Consider the following 17,720-nt stretch of genomic DNA (forward strand, 5'->3'; position numbering starts at 1 on the left):
ACCAAACAGATCCAAATTCTCTCTTGCTTTAATTATTTCGAACAACCCCTCTCAACAATTATCAGGACGACGCAAAACATGATAGAAATAACTGAAAAGATCAAGAAAACAAGAGGAGCGGACACGGGAATGGAAAACACTGAAAAAGACTGATAACAAGAAGACTAACTTCTTTGTTGATTAAAGCAGAGCAAAATGGGGTGTCTACAAATGGTTAAAATATAACTACTCACAGTTAGATGATAACCTGAACATGGCAATTCTTTGTAATAACCTTTTTATTCCCAACAGTTCAAGTCATGCTTATTAGGATGCTATGCATACTAGCCCTAGGCCATGTAATGATTAGGAAAGATGAGCTTACACCCTCATATGATCTAACAAACAAATCCATATTGCTTGAGGGCTAAAAAAAACTAGAGAATTACACACAGACATTAAAACTAGAAAATTACACACAGACATTGAAACTAGAGAACTACACACAGACGTTGGTTCCTTATTATGAAAATGAATTATTTCTAGCATATATTCACAAAGCATGTAGACATTAGCTGCCTTATTAAAACATTCTAAAATTCTCACAACTTTCCAGGTACAAATTTTCAAAAAAAAAAGGTCTCTTATAAAACTAACCTGTAAGCAATTTCCAGCCTTATATCAAGATAGACAAATTAAAATTTTGAGGACCAATGCTGATCAAAACTTTGAGAATATGTTCAGTTGATCATAAGACCATTCTCACACACTATCTGATTATATCTTATCACTAGCAGGGGAGAATAATTTCCAAAACAAATTTCAAACGAATAAGACAGACAAAATAATTTTCAACTTGAGCTTTTGGGAACAAAACATTAACAGAACAATTGATCTAATATGAAATTTAATCAAGCCAAAAGAATATTCTGACTAACTATTAGAAACTAACAGACATGAAGGGAACAACCCTCTACATGAGCAGAAATAAAAAAATACAATCAATGTCATGAAACCTCTTCAATTTTGCCTTTTAGGAAAAGACTTTCACATCAATGAAATTCACATTTGATTTCTCTTTTATAAACTAAGCAAAATAGAAATAGTCCACTGTATTAGCCCATGTAAGCCAATTACCAAATGCTTAAGCAAAACCAAGATTGACATAAAAAAAATGGGAAACAATCCAAAGTGATGAAAACCAAAGGTGAAGGGAATGAAAAAGAAATATAAGGGAAGCTTGCAATTCACACACTCCAAGTGAATAGTACAGTAAGAAAGCCAAAAGGAGTAAAAAGTTATTGCCCAATATAAAATGGAGATAACAAGAGAAAGAGGACATAATATCTGAACATGCAACAATTTAGGCATAATTAGGACAATACCTTTAAAGAAAGAATTCACGACCACACATGTACTTTTCATAAGCAAATTCAAAACTGATATTCTAAGAATTTGCGAAACAATCATCACAGTCAATAAAACAAAATCACAGGATATGCAGGCATTCTTCTATAAGTAAATTATATCCACGCATACAGAAGATTCATCACAATTAAATAGAAATCAAAAGCTATGGATACTCTTCCCCACAAGCAAATTACATTCAAGTTCTACAATGAAAATTCGTCAGGGCAACAAAACAACAAATCCTTCAAAACCATTAAGGAGGAAAACAATTGAAAATGGCTGTGACTCACATAATCAAAATTCCTATATTTTCACATTTTGACTCTATTCAATAAACTATGAAAAATCTAAATTTAAATTACTTGTCATATTCCTCTATACAAAATAAGTGAAATATATGATATAAATTCCGAGCAAAATATGATCACACCCAAATATAAAGATCACGGCAAAACCTGTTAAAGAGTAAAAGTAAATTACTGACAATCACTAGAAAATTTTAAGAATTATATTCTCAATTGAGTTCCAAACAAATAATGAACTTCGAACAGGTTTAACACTAAGAAAACTAGTTTTTAAAAAAAAATCATGAGTTAAAACAAAATGCAAAGTTACTCACTAGTGAAAAGAAACAAAATCTACAATAAAATAAAGCCTAACGCTACTTTAACCACCACTTGTCATAACCTGAAAAATCTGCCAACACTTTTCATCACCATATATCATCAGCAACCATTTACATCTATAACAATTAAAGTACATAAATAATTTCACATATGAAATCCTTTTCAGTTGTAAACAACTATTTAGACCATTTACAATCAAAACCATAATTATATGCTATACATTTCAAGGATCTATATACCAACAATATTAAGCCATAAGATGACTGAGTAGAAACAACAAAGATGATTCAATCTGAGTAAATCTTTTTGCTAAACGAAAGCACAAATCCTCAATTCTCAAGAGAACAGGGTATAAACAAGCTTATTGTGACTAACCTTCAACAATATTGATAATCCTTTCCTCATCAAAATAAATACAAGACACTAAATTTATACCACAGGATTATGAGCCGATTGAGGAAAGCTAAACATGAATAAGTAAAATCAAATTCCAGAAATTAAAACGCTGAATAAATTCTATCTCAATTTATAATTTTCAATCAAAACACTCATAATTCATAACTTTCAATCAAAACACTCATAATTCATAGCTTTCAATCCACTAAAACATCTCAATTTTTCAAATGGTTTTACATATCTACAAGATACAATCAAATTCTGCAGAGACTCTAAACTAGAACATTTTTTTATTCTTCTGCAATTATTAATCAAAATTTACTTAAAACACAACAAAATACAAAATATACTGCAAAGAACCAAATAATTCAAGCACAACACTGTCGAGTTTAAAGAAAATAAAATAAAATCAAAGCACCATACATGAAGCTTATAGAAATCTCAGATATGAATAAAATCACACCTTATTCTTATGTAAGAACAAGAATCAGTCATTTATTCAAAAGAAAATGATAAAACAAAATGGATGTACCTTTGATTGTATACCTCTCCTTAAAAAAATCTGACAAAAATGATCTTTTATTTTCTTCAGTTTCGAACTCCGATTACAACAAAAATTTCACAAAAATACTGATTCTAAGATTTGCAAGGTAAGAGAAAGGTTATATTTGTACAAGAAGTGTTAGAAGGTGTATTGCATAGCCTAAGGGCATAGTGGTCTTTGTATGTTCTCTTTATATATAAATACTAAAGTAAGGGGGAGTAAACCCTACTTCTTCCTTTTCTCTCTAATCTCTTCTCCTCTCAACATGGTATCAAAGCCCTAGGGGTTTTTGTGCCCTAGGGACCATTGGAGAAGCTCCCCTTCTCTTTCTTCTCTCCTCCCTCTCTCCATCACTCTCCTCCTTCTTCTCCTTCTTCTCGCCCACCCTTCCCACTCGCCCCAGCCAAATTTTTTTTTCTCCGCCCCTGCTCCTCCTCCTTCTCCCTCGCTCTCTCTCTCTTCCACCCCAATCTCTTCCTCTTTCTTACCATTTTCACCCTTCCCTTCCCTCATTAAAACCCTCATTTTTCCCTACTAATCCCATTTCCTATCCCTCATGAAACCTTAAATCCCTAACCCTCCCACCCTAAGTTCTAACCCCCTTTCTCTCTATGGTCTAAATTTCTTCCACCCCTCTTTTCTTCTTTGCTCCGCGACTCCAACCTTTCATTTTCTCCATTTATGCCCTAGAGGCCCTATTATGTTTTTTTTTCTCCTCTCATTCGTAGGAGTCGCGCCACATTCTCTCACCACACATAGTGGTCTCTTTATGCCCTAGAGGCCTTCTCATTTATATTGTCCCTTACTTTGACGTCGTGTGTTGTCTATTTCGCCTTCGTTCCTTCTATGGATCCTCCTATTGTAGACAATCGCTCTCTTGGACAAACCTCTTCTTCTTCTACCCCTATTTCCCCTTCATCGGGTGACGCCTCCTTCCTCCAGATGACCACGGTCAAGCTTGATAGTTCCAATTACATGAATTGGAAAGTGGCGGTGGAAGTTTATCTCATTGCCAAAAGGAAGGTCTACACCATACGTCGTGACCCTCCTGCGGCTTTGGATCCCACTTATGAGCAGTGGGAAACAGATGATGCTCATATCCGTAGTTTACTCTGGCAGAGTATGATCCCACAGATTTCAGGGACTATGATGCAGCTTCCGACTGCAAAGAGGATTTGGGATCATACTGCGGTTATGTTTTCAGGCGTCGGTAACCTCTCCCGTATTAGTGCCACATATTCTGAGTGGATGCATCTTCGGTGTGGTGACACCCCTCTTTCTACATACTATGGTCAGTTCGTCTCTCACTGTCAGCAGCTCGACATTTTTCTGCCCTTGACGACAGACTTAGCCGTCGCCGCTCGGCAGTGGGATCAGCTTCGAGTTGTTTAGTTTCTCGAGACCTTGGGCCCCGAGTTTATGTTTTTTCGCCAGCAAATTTATGGTTCTGGCACTATGCCTTCCCTCGAGGAGGTCTATCAGCGGGCACAACAGTGTCTAGGTGGAGCCTCTCTTACTCCTGCTGTTTTTTATGGTCATGCTACTGCGGCATATGCAGTAGGAGATCGTCTTGCCCGTGGTGGTGGGATGTTTGGCTGAGGCGTGGCCGTGACTCTAGCCGTGGCGGACGTACCATGGGTACAGATTTCTCTAGTGGCAGGGGATATGGTGGCCGACCTCGTCCATATTGTACACATTGCCGGCGTGAGAGCCACCGTGATGAGACCTGTTATGTTCTATATCCTGAGCGTCGTCCCCCGCCGCCATCTCAGTTCGGGCGATCAGCGCACCTTTCTACTCTGGAAGACTCTGATCCTCGAGCATCTTTCTCCGGCTCCAGCCCAGCTGTACCGTCTTTCACTCAGGCCAACTATGATGAGCTTCAGCGCCTACGCTTGGCCGTCCATCCTCCCAGTGCTGGCTTTGCACAACCAGGTAGCACTTCTGCCTCTCTTCTCAGTAGCTCGAGCTCCTGGATCATTGATTCCGGAGCCTCGAACCATGTGACAGGTACTCTATCATCACACAGGTCTTTTCACCCTCTTTCCTTTCAGTCTATGACCCTCGCTGATGGCCGTACTACTCCCATTTCTGGTACAGGGAGTACCTCTCCCTACCCTGGTCTTACCCTCTCCTCTGTGCTTTGTGTTCCCCAGTCTCCCTTTAACTTACTTTCAGTCAGTCAGCTCACTAAATATCTTAACTGCTATGTCTCATTTTATCCATCTTATTGCTTATTACAGGATCTTGCAACTCGGAGGACGATTGGTAAAGGACGTGACGTAGATGGGTTGTATCGTCTGGATGGAGGTCCCCCCCCGTACCATTTTACACAGTTCTGTCGACGCCTACCAGTGGCACTGCCGCCTTGGTCATCCATGCATTGAGCTCTTACGGCGCACCTCTATAGTTTCTGTTCCTATTCAGTCTTTTCAGTGCGAGGCCTGTGAACTTGGAAAACACCACCGTGTGTCTTTTCCCTCTAGGCTTGTTAGTCGGGCCTCGCACCCTTTTGCTTTAGTGCACTCTGATGTATGGGGTCCCCTGAGAACTCCTTCTATTTTTGGATATAGATATTTTGTTGTTTTCATTGATGACTATTCTCGCATGACTTGGCTGTATTTGCTTCACGATCGTTCTGAGGTTTTCTCTACTTTTCGTACTTTTCATTCTGAGGTTACAATTCAGTTTGATTGTACCCTCAAATGCTTGCGCACAAATAATGCTAGAGAATATTTCTCCACTACCCATGGGTTCCAGGATTTTCTTTCCAGTCGGGGTATTCTCCACCAGTCTTCCTGTGCTCACACCTCTCAGCAGAATGGTGTGGCTGAAAGGAAGATGCGCTCTTTACTTGATGGGGCTCGCTCTCTCTTATTCAGATGCGAGTTCCCAAGAGCTATTGGGGTGACGCTGTTCTTACTGCATGCCACCTTGCTAACCGGCTTCCATCCTCAGTTCTTGGTGGCTCTTCCCCCTTTGATGTGTTATACCCTGGTCATGACCCCTTTCCTATCACCCCTAGGGTCTTTGGGTGTGTGTGTTTTGTTCACCACCTTGGTCCTGGCTTTGACAAGCTGGACCCTCGGGCTGAACGATGCATCTTTCTTGGGTACTCCCGTACCCAGAAAGGTTATCACTGTTACAGTCCTCGCCTGCGTCGGTCCTTTGTGTCTGCCGATGTCACATTCTTCGAGTCTGAGTCCTACTTTGTATCTTCTCATGAGACTCCTTCCACAGTTCCTGACTCAGACCTTCCTCTTCCCCTCCCCACCCTTCCGGCTCCTCTCTTCTCCCCTCCTGTATTAGTTCCTTAGACTATTCCTGTTTGTGATCCCTCCTCTTCACTACAGGCTCCTGAGGCTACTGAGGCTCCTCCTCCTGCTCCTCCGCAGACATATCCTTGTCGGCCGAGATCTACAGCTCATCCTCCTCCGCCTGCGCCATCGTCCTTGCAGCCGGAGATCACACCCCCCACATCTCAGGTACCTATCTCTCCTACTCCTACTTCAGATTCTCCAATTGCTTCTCGTACTCGTTCTCACAGTACTGCTTACCCTATTTCCTCTGTTATTTCATATGATTCTCTCACCCCGATGTTTCGGAGTTTTGTTTCCTCTTTGTCCTCTGTTTCTTTTCCAGTCTTTACCAGCTGCACTTGATCATTCGGGATGGCGTGCGGCCATGGATCTTGAGATGGAGGCCCTCCAGGCCAATAAGACATGGGAGTTAGTTCCTCTTCCTCCTGGGGCTCGACCAGTTGGTTGTTGCTGGGTTTATGCCGTCAAACACTTACCTAACGGTACTATTGAACGCCTTAAGGCGTGGTTGGTGGCAAAAGGCTATACTCAGACCTTTGGTGTTGATTATTTAGAAAAAATTTCGCCGGTCGCTAAGATTCCGTCTGTTCGTGTTCTTCTATCTCTTGCCGTTACACATGACTGGCCTCTGCATCAGTTAGATGTTAAGAATACCTTTTTACATGGTGAGCTTACTGAGGAGGTGTATGAGCAACCTCCTGGGTATGTTGCTCAGGGGCGATGTCCTCTTCAGTATGTCGGTTGCGGAAGTCTATATACGGTCTCAAGCAGTCTCCTAGAGCCTGGTTTGGACGATTCAGTGATGCTATCATGCATTATGGCATGAAGTAATGTGCAGTTGATCACTCCGTCTTCAGTTCTCATTCCACTACTGGTTGTGTGCTATTGATAGTATATGTCGATGACATCATCATTACAGGCAGTGATTCAGAGGGGATACGCAGGTTGAAAACCTTCTTGCATAACGAGTTTTCAACCAAAGATTTGGGTCGTCTCAGATACTTTCTTGGCATTGAGGTTGCATATTCTACTAGAGGTCTCTCCCTCTCACAGAGGAAATATGTACTAGATCTTCTGGAGGAGACAGGTCACCTTGGAGTGAAACCTGCGTCTGCTCCCATGGACCCAAATGGGAAACTTCTTCCAGAAGAAGGAGATTTATTAGATGACCCTGGCAGATATATGAGGCTGGTGGGTAAGCTCATATATCTTACAGTCACTCATCCAGAGATATCATTTGTTGTTGGCTCAGTCAACCAACATATGAGCTCACCCCGTACTTCTCACTGGGCAGCACTGATTCAGATCTTCGCTACTTGAAAGAAGCACCAGGGAAAGGACTCATATTCAGAAGCATGGTCATACCCGGGTAGAAGGCTTCTGTGATGCAGACTGGGCAGGATCTCCAGCAGATGGGAGATCTACCACTGGATATTGCACCTTTGTTGGTGGCAATCTAGTGTCGTGGAAAAGTAAGAAGCAGGACATAGTCTCCAAGTCGAGTGCCGAATCAGAGTATCGTGCTATGTCTCATACCAGCGGGGAGCTTATTTGGTTACGTTCTCTCCTTTCAGAGATTGGTTTCTCTTCATCTGCTCCAGCTCAGCTGTATTGTGACAATCAAGCTGTAATTCATATAGCTACCAATCCGGTCTTTCATGAGAGAACCAAGCATATAGAGGTTGATTGCCACTTCATTCGCCAAAGGATACAAAGATGCGAGATTCATGTTTCTTTCACGAGATCTGCTGATCAGTTAGCAGATGTATTCACGAAGCCCTTAAGCTATACAAAATTGAATGACATATGTAACAAGCTTGGAATGTACAATATATACATTCCAGCTTGAGGGGGAGTGTTAGAAGGTGTATTGCATAGCCTAAGGGCATAGTGGTCTTTGTATGTTCTCTTTATATATAAATACTAAAGTAAGGAGGAGTAAACCCTACTTCTTCCTTTTCTCTCTAATCTCTTCTCCTCTCAACAAGAAGTATGTAAATCTATGGCTTGGGTCTTAGATTTAAGGGATTCTATGAAGAAGATGAAGAAAACTATTTAGATCTTGGTTTTAGGGAAAAATCTCAGCTTTAGGGTTTCAAGGAGGAAGAAGAAAGTAGAACTAGGGTTTGTAGGAAAAGAATCAAGAAATCTATAGTTTCATGATGTAGATCTAAGGTTTAATAAAAGGTTAAGGTTTGTCTAATGTAAAACAAAAGGGAAATGAGAAAGCTGATGCTAAAGAGGATGGCTATCAGAGGAAATCTTGTGTATTGAGCTAGATAACGGTGAAAATGGCTGGCGGGAGCTCCGGCGGGTCTTGCCGGAGAAGAAGAAGAGCATGGGGTTAGGGTTTGAACATGAAGGTCACTCTCTCTCTCTCTCTCTCTCTCTCTCTCTCTCTCTCTCGCTCTCACTCTCTCTCTCTCTCTCTTTTGATCGGTTCTAACTCTCTCTCTGCTCGGTTACCAAAAAAAATGAGAGCGCCCCCCACTGAAGCCCTAAATCGATTCTCTTCATATAAGAGAAGTGATAAATTTCGTCCTTTTTTATTCCATGGGCAGCCCTTACCCCACTAATTCACCCCACTTCTTGCAATAGTAAAAGAGACAATGTATTTTCAACTTTCTTCACTCGAGCAATCCTTCTTAGATAACTCAACCCCCTCATTTACTTTACAAAACTAATGTACTCTCACCCTTTTCCTTCACTAGATAACTCCAAATTCACTCCCCTTCTATGCACAACTTTATATTAACACTTGACTCTTCTTATTAGGAAATTTTTGGCAGATTTTAACGAAATTTTGTAGGGACATACTTGGGATCCTAAACTATTCTAGGGTGAAATTTGGGACAACAATTCACTTATTTGATGAGTTTTTATTCAAACAAAGGTCATTTAGGGTTCAGTCAAAATAGGGTGTCTACACAGTGCCACTGAAAGGCATCCATGGAACTATGTAAAGTAATAGAAGGAGGACTGCAGTCAAGGCGGTAAAGGCCATCCACTTCACGTCCTGATCCAATTGTCCTCCCAGTCGACAGATCCTGAAATACACAATCAGAAGTAAAAAATGAGATAGAGCAAGCAAGATTCTTCGTAAGTTGACTCACAGAAAGTAAACTAAAGGGAGATTTAGGAACACATAAGACAGATGAGAGTGGCAGATGAGGGGAATGACAAGTGGTACAAATACTAGTGATAGAAGTAGTGAAACCATCAGCTAGAGTAATAAACTGAAAATCAGATGGAAATGAGCGAAAAGAAGATAGCTGAGATGAGTTACCAGTCATATGATTTGAGGCTCCTAAGTCAATGATCCAGGACCCTGAGCTAGAGAGTAAGGTGGTGGGTGAACTACCTGGCTGAGTAAAGCCTGCAGTGGGATGGGAGGCACTCTGTCGAAACCTTTGTAACTCCTCATAAGCTGCCCTCGTAAAACTGAAGGACTCATCAACAGAGGTAGAACCAGGCGCAAGAGTCACTGTGTCAGAAGGGCCAGCTGTCGTGAGGTGAGCTGATCGAGGCGGGTGAAGCTCTGGATGAAGCGTATAGCATGTCTCGATCTGGTGGCCATCACGTTGGCAATGAGTACAATAAGGACGTCCATGTCCACTACCAACACACCACCACCACGGCCACAGCCACTAGCTCTGGAAGCAGAACTGCCTCCTCTGGGTGGCCGAGAATCACCACCACCATCATATGCCGCGAGAGCCGAACTATTAGAGGGGATCAGTGATGGAGACTCGCCAAGGCACTGCTATACACGAGAATAGGCCTCACATAACGACGGAATGTTGCCGGACCCAAAAATTTGATAATGTAGATGGGTAAACTCGGGACCCAGGCTCTCAAGGTAGTGCACCACTCGAATTTGTTCTCGTTGCCGGTAGAGAACATGAACATCAGAAGCAAGAGGCATGAAGATGTCAAGCTGCTGACATAAGGAAATAAACTGGCCATAGTGAGTCTTAAGAGATATGTCACCCCGTGTAGACACCCCATTTTGACCAGACCTAAGTTCGTGTCGTTTGGACAAGGCCTCGTCAAATTAGTGAGTTGAGATCTCAAATTAAGCCCTGGGGTAGCTTAAGGTCTCCCATAAGTCCCTGAAAAGTTTCGTCCTGATCTGAGCGTGTTAGCCTAGCCAACGAACCAGGACAGTGCGCGCAATGCAATCCGAAAAGGGGGGTGATTTATCCTGCAGCGGGCCAACCCAAGCAATAATAGGACAAATTGACGGGCGTGCCAATCAGATTTTGTGCGCCCATCAATTTGGGGTGTGCCATTATCAGCAACCATCGTGTGGGTATAAAAATCACCGATGAAAAATAAAAAAGGGAGGAGAATCTCATTCTCGTTGAAACAGAAGCAGAGAGAATGGAGAAGAAGGAAAATCTCAAATCCAGATCTGAGATTTTGAGAGAAAATCTCAGATCTGGATCTGAGATTTTCAGAAATGAAATAGGGTTTTCCTTGATTTTTCGTGAAAAGAGGGCAGATGGGAGAGGAAGAGAAAAACCATTTTGGCAGAGGGAGAAGGAAAAAGCCACGGCCACCTTCTTCTCGGGCACCATCTCCCACCGACCACCACAAGCCACCGGAATCCACCGATCACCATCTAACCTCTCCTTCAACCCCCATTAAACCCGAATCCACCACCTTCCTCTCCCCCAACCACCTCGTCCACCATCATCTTCTCTGGTGAGAAAATCCCTTTCCAACCTTCTTTCACTTCCTCTGTAACTCCGGCTGGCCACCATTAGATCCACCACCACCATCACCCAGCTTCGGCCAAGACCCATTCTCCGACCAAATCCCCTGTAAATCCAACCCCTATTCCTTGCCAGATTCTCTGCAACTCCGGCCGGCCACCTCCATTCTCAGCCACTTCTCATTCCCATTTCTCATCAACTTCGGTCGCACCTCTATCAAAACCCCTTTCTCAAACCCATCTTCCTCCACCCATCCCTGGTTACCACCACCTCCACCGCCATTCTCATCTTTCCCTCTTCTTCCAGACCACCATTTTTACCCCATTTTCCCCTTTTCCAAACCCACTTCGACCTCCGACAGGATTTAGCCCATCCCTACCACCTCTATCTACCATTTCCAAAGCCATCATCGCCAAGCTCCGGTCCCAAACCTCCATTACCACTACCATCCCAGCCGCCGTACCCCATTAAACCCATTTTCCAAGCTATTAAACCCATTTCCTCCTCCATTTCCAGCTCCAAACCCTCCACCGCCACCTCCTCTCTCACAATGCACTCCTCCACGAGGCCTCTATTAGGACTAAACTCATCACCATGTACTCCGTTTGTGGCAAAATAGACTATGCTCGTCGTGTTTTTTACCAAAGCTTCGAATTTGAAGATGACCAATCTGTATGGGAGGCCATGCTCATTGCTTATTCAAAAAATGGGTTCACTCAAGAGGCTCTCCTCCTTTATGCTGAGATGAAAAATCGCCCCCTCCTGCCGCTTGGTAATTTTGTCTTTTCGTCTGTACTCAAAGCATGCTCCGATTTTTCGGAATTTGGCCTCGGCCGGGCGGTCCATGCGGAGGTTTTAAAGTTTAGAGATGTTACTGTTCCTGATAAGGTAGTGAACAATGCCCTTCTTAGATTGTATGCTGAATGTGGGGAGTGTTTGGATGATGCCCGCCAACTGTTTGATGATATGCCTCATAGAAATATTGTCTCTTGGAATACTCTACTTGTTGGGTTTGTCCGTTGAGATCGAGTTGGGGAGTGTCTGTATGTGTTTAGGAAGATGCAGAGTTAGGGTTTGAGTTTCAGTTGGGTTACTCTCACTACGGTTCTTCCTGCGTGTGCACTACTAACAGCCATTAGAAGTGGCAAAGAGATACATACTCAGATTGTTAGGGCAAGATTGGGACCTGATGTGCTGGTGCTGAATTCACTTATGGACATGTATGCCAAGTGTGGGGGTGTGGAATATAGTCGGAAATTGTTCGATGAAATGCTCGATAGGGATTTTGTAAGCCCAATGGTTTTTACCTTGGCATTCCCATCTTGTTTTGATGATTCCAATACACAAGTGATCATTTATCACTAATGTGCTTGTTTGTCTAAGTTGTAGATCTTGATAAAGTAAGATCAAGGATGCTTAGATTGAAGGCCAAGAAGCCCACATTGGACCACTAATTGGAAGGCCAAAGTCATCAAGCAAGAAGTCATGAAGACATGAAGACATGAAGAAATTAATATTGAAGACCATTTTTAATGTAATTGATCCAAACCTAGATTAGGTTTTTAGAGGCATAATTAAAGTAATCTCACACACCCTAAATAAACAAGTGATTGTACTTGTGGAGTTCCAACACCTTGGAACCCTCATAGCAATCCCATCTTGGTTGAGAACTGGAAGCCCAAAAACAGAATTGAAAATCTGCTCTGCATAGGCTTCTCGGAACTCCGAGAGGTTTTCTCGGAACTCCGAGAATTCTCGAAACTCCGAGAATTATTCTCGGAACTCCGAGAAATGGTCCAGTAGACTTTTTCCAATTTCTGTGTGGCTTCTCGGAACTCCGAGAATTCTCGGAACTCCGAGAATTCTCGGAACTCCGAGAATTATTCTCGGAACTCCGAGAACACTCCAACGGTCTGAAAAAGAGCCGTTTGGAATTTTGCTGGAATTACCATAATGCCACTGAACGGTCATATTTTGTTTTTCCTATAAATATGGGTGTTCTAAACATACAAAGTATCCATCCTAACACTCTTAAACTTCATTTGAATACCCAAGAGTGAATCAAGCTTCAATTGTGCCTCTCATCACCAACTCTAGGATTTGGATCATAGGCTCTCAATTGTACATCTTTTGTAACCCTTGTGAAGGGATTTTTTAGTTCTTTCTTTCATCTTTCAAGATTTGTATTCGGGCGAGTATTCGGAGAAGCGGAGCCCTTTTTCTCTGTGGTGAGGATTGCCACCAAGGTTAAAGCAATTGTAATTGGCACCGATCTTCGCCAAGGTTAAGAAGATCAAATAGTGAAGCCATCAACGGGTTTGGTTGGTGGAGTGGAGTAGGCCTCGGGTTTGAGGACCGAACCACTTTAAATCTCGGGTGCACTCTTTCTATCTCTTTGCTCTTTCATTTGCATTGCACCATTAGATTTAACTTGTATGCTAAATATTGTTTTTGATCTCTTAATCGGTTTAAGTTTTTCAAATTGGTAAATTCTATTTTTCTTAAACAACCGTATTCTCCCTCCTCATAGTTGCCATTTCTATTATAACTTGGGACCCCCTATATCGGATTTTCAGATTTGATGTCGTGGAATATCATGCTCATGGGCTATGCGGTTAATGGTTGTGCGAGTGAAGCTTTAAATTTATTCAATGAGATGATTGACAAAGGGGGCTTTAGGCCAGATGGGGTCACCTTCATTGTCTTGCTTTCAAGTTGCAGCCATGCTGGGCTCGTAGAAGAGGGGCAGAGATTGTTTGAGCAAATGGAGAGGGATTTCGGTGTTTCACCGATGGTAGATCATTATGCGTGCTTGGTTGATCTGTTGGGCCGAGCAAGACTGATCGAGGAGGCACTAAATGTGATAGCAAACATGCCCAGGAGCCCAAGTGGTAGCATATGGGGGTCTTTGCTCAATTCGTGCAGACTCTACAAAAACGTTGAGCTGGGAAAGACAGTGGCAAAGCGGTTGTTTGATCTGGAGCCAAACAATGCTGGAAATTACATTATGGTATCGAACATGTATGCGGCAGCTGGTAGGTGGGAGGGTGTCAAGGAGGTGAGAGATATGATGAAAAAAAGAGGATTAAGAAAAGAGGTGGGATGTAGTTGGATTCAGATTGATAATGGAATTCATACTTTTGTGGTGGGAGGAAGTGCAGGGTTCCATCGTTCGGCAGAGTACAAAAGAGTTTGGAAGGAGGTCATGGAGGCAATGAAGGCGGTTGGTTATGTCCCCGACACTAGCGTTGTGCTCCACGACGTGCGTGAGGAAATGAAGGTAATGTGGGCATGCGAGCACAGTGAGAGGCTTGTTGTCGTGTTTGGGCTCATCCACACTGGCATTGGCATGCCCATTCGGATCACTAAAAACCTTCGAGTCTGTTCGGACTGCCATTCTGCGATGAAGATTATTTCAAGGGTTGCAAAGAGGGTCATCGTCTTGAGGGACACAAATCGGTTCCACCATTTTGAGGATGGGGCATGCTTCTGCAAGGATTATTGGTGAATGCCATCCCAAACTCAAGGTAGATGCGCTTGATATTTACACAACATCATGTCTGTTGATCTGCCATAATTAGCTCAGTCGTAAGTATAAACCAACATTGCTGAGGCCTTAACTTCCACTCAATATTAATTAGTAAGGCTATCTAATGTGAATAGATGCATTTTATGTGATGGTGGACGATGAAGACGTTAGCCCAAGCCCATCCTTAGGGGACTTGCTCAGTCCAAGTAGAGCTCCCCTCCTTTGTATAGTAGACTTTACTAGTCTCTTAGACACGGATAGAAATTAGACCCCTACTAGGAGACATGCTATGTCTCATTAGGCCATGCTCCTTTGGAGTCAAGCCTCATTTGGAGCCTACCCTCAGGGAGGTTGCCTTGATTTTGACAAATAGTGTACCCCTAGGAGGCATTCCTTGCCTCATTTGTGGAGCCCCTATTTGAAGACAAGCCTTGTCTCATTTGAGGGTTTCCATTTTTAGAAGGCTTACCTAGCCTTATATTAGAGCAGCTCCTTTTTAGAGAGTCTTTGACTCATTCCTCCTTTAAGTTGTAGTATTAGAGAGCCTTTGGCTCATTGGTCTTCTTTAGTGATTTTTGTTAGAGAGTCGTTGACTCACTCGTCCTTTAGATAGTGTTATTAGAAAGTCTTTGGCTCAGTTGTCTTAGTTTTGTATTATTAGAGAGTCTTTGACTCATTCGTCTTTGACGCTTTCGTCTCTTAGTTGGTATTATTAGAGAGTCTTTGACTCATTCGTCTTTGACGCTTTCGTCTCTTTAGCGATATTATCAGAGAGTTTTCGACTCTTTCATCTTTTCTTGGTATTATTCGAGAGCCTCTGTCTCAGTTGTACTCCCTCTTTAGTGTTATTAGTTAGGAGTTTCTCCTTTAGAGTTTTCATTGAATACTTTGATTAGAGACTAACTCAGTCTTATTAGAGCTTTGCTTGTTTGAGATCTTATATTCGTTTTCTCTGTTCTTGGGACACTTCTTTATGTGTTGTGGTTCGTCTCTTTGAGACGCTTGTTGTTTGTTCGGGGTTTCCCCTTTTGATTTAGGGCTTTGCCCTAGTTTGTGGTTATGCTTGCGTGTCCCCTTGAAGGGTGAAAACATTTAAGAATAAAAAAGCATTGGAATATTTTAAAATCCAAAAACATCAGAAATTCGAAACTCAAAAACATTGAAGACTTTAAAAATGTCAAAAACATTTGAAAAACTTTAAAAACCTTAAATCTTTTGGATTGTTAGGTTTTAATTAGGAGAGTTCGTTTCGAACTATGTTGGCTTGATCCTCTTCCACGAGGTACGTAGTGCAACTTGGGATCCATATCCCAAGTCCAGCCAAACTTTTTTTTTTTGTAAATAGCATTTTAAATCTTTTTGAATAAGCAACCTTTAAAACCTTGTTTTCAAAAGATCTTCCTCTAGAGTTAGGAGTTTGTCCTAGATAGGGAGTTTTAGAGTTAGGAGTTCGTCTTTGATTTGTTATCTGCTTGTTTGTGTTTGTGTTAGAGTTAGGAGTTTGTCCTAGCTAGGAGCGCCTCCGTCCGGTCAGTTGGCGATTCACATCGACGACTGATGACTAGGTCTTGGATACATTAGCGAACCTATTGTTTTCCTTAGGACATACAGCCTAGTTATACGTAGGTTGTAGGAACCACCTGCATTAGCTTAGGGCTAACCTGCATTTAGCTAGGGCATATAGGGTGTCCTAAAATTCACAATTCACTGGAATTTAAATAATCGTACAATAAGCTTTAAGAGCTAGTCCGGTCTTTTAGATCGAGTCTAAGATAGAGGTCTAGGTGTCTTAGGCATCATAGTTTAGAATAAGTGCGAAGAACTACGTTGCCTTGATTCTCGTGGAGACGGGGATACGTAGGCTTCTTTGGATGAATACTAGACCATCTGAGGACTCGGGCTAATCATTTAGAGTCTTAGGATTTGTTGTGTAGTTATTGTATTTCTTTTGATGTGTTTTCTTACTTTCTTGCACTGATCCTATACCTTTAGCTATAGCTTGCATGTGTTTGCACATCAAAACTTAGGCACCCATTAGGATTGTCACTCATAACCTAGCTATGCTTAGGTGACACATCTTTAATTTTATTTTATATGTGTTTATTATCTTTATCCTCAGGAAATGCATGATTAGGTAGACGATTCCTGAGGATTGTTCCCATTTCACATGATTTTTTACCCAAACTTCTTTGGAGTTGATGAAAATGGCATAAGAGACCAAGTGCTTGCACTCGGACGAATTGGGGGTGCTTTCAGACCTTCTCCATTCGTAACCAGGCACGAACCCATATATATTTTTGGTTATCCATTGCACAGAGGATTTAATTTTAGGGTTCCATGGCATATCCATGGATGGCGACTCTGAGTTTATTTTAGGTATGTCTCGGTTTCGAACCTCGGTTCCGGATCAAGACATATCTCTTTCTTTTTACATCGCCACTCGTGCTATGCTATGAGGGTGGCATCCGTTTCGAGAGTTCCCTGGTAGAGCTCTCCTTCACACGTGGATGATCCAGAGGGTGTTAGGGACTAGTTCCCTCACCTCCTATCTCGGATCGGGGTCCACACCCCGACACAGGCGCATTCACTCAGAATAAGTGGCACAGATACGGGTTAGGTTCTCAACTCCAGAATAGGTCAAGGCAGTGGGATCCCATCCAAGGAGGTATGTCTCAACCGCAACTTTCCAAGTTAAGTAGTTGGTACCATTAAACTTTGCAATGTTTAACTGTGGGTAAGAGCCCTCCACAAGTGCCAAGCTAGGAGAAGAAGAGGAAGAGGTAGCCAAAGGTTGGGAAGGGGTATGGACCTCCGTAGTCATGCCAAGAGAAGGATCCAAAATGACAGGGGGATCCACAGGACAACAAATGACGAGAGAATTGAAGATACCCACAAACAATGGCTACAAAGAGAGAAAAAAGGGGTGATGGACATCACAACTAATCAAGGCAATGGCTCATAGAGGAACGTCACGGGCCAAGAACAAGAGGGGAGATGGATCCATATCAACAACGGGACAAAGTCGGGAAGAGAAAGTGATGGGAACATAGCGAGATCAACACATGAGGATGTAAGGAAGACAAAATAGTGAAAAATTAGGGTTAGAGTGTATGAGATAGGAGTAAAGAGAAGAGATAATGGACCGATATAGTGATACGGGGTTTGGAGGGGGGTACAAAAAGGCTCGAGGTGGGGAAG

At 42.4% G+C, this 17,720-nt stretch overlaps 1 pseudogene; it reads left to right on the forward strand.

The window, feature by feature from the left end:
* Nucleotides 1-5,837: 5,837 nt before the first annotated feature.
* LOC143850320 (putative pentatricopeptide repeat-containing protein At3g13770, mitochondrial) lies at nucleotides 5,838-14,501 on the forward strand (annotated as a pseudogene).
* Nucleotides 14,502-17,720: the final 3,219 nt, after the last annotated feature.

This window comes from Tasmannia lanceolata, unplaced genomic scaffold (assembly GCF_043159265.1).
Source record: "Tasmannia lanceolata isolate RefF3 unplaced genomic scaffold, GAP_Taslan_0.1 ptg000018l, whole genome shotgun sequence".
Taxonomy (NCBI): domain Eukaryota; kingdom Viridiplantae; phylum Streptophyta; class Magnoliopsida; order Canellales; family Winteraceae; genus Tasmannia; species Tasmannia lanceolata.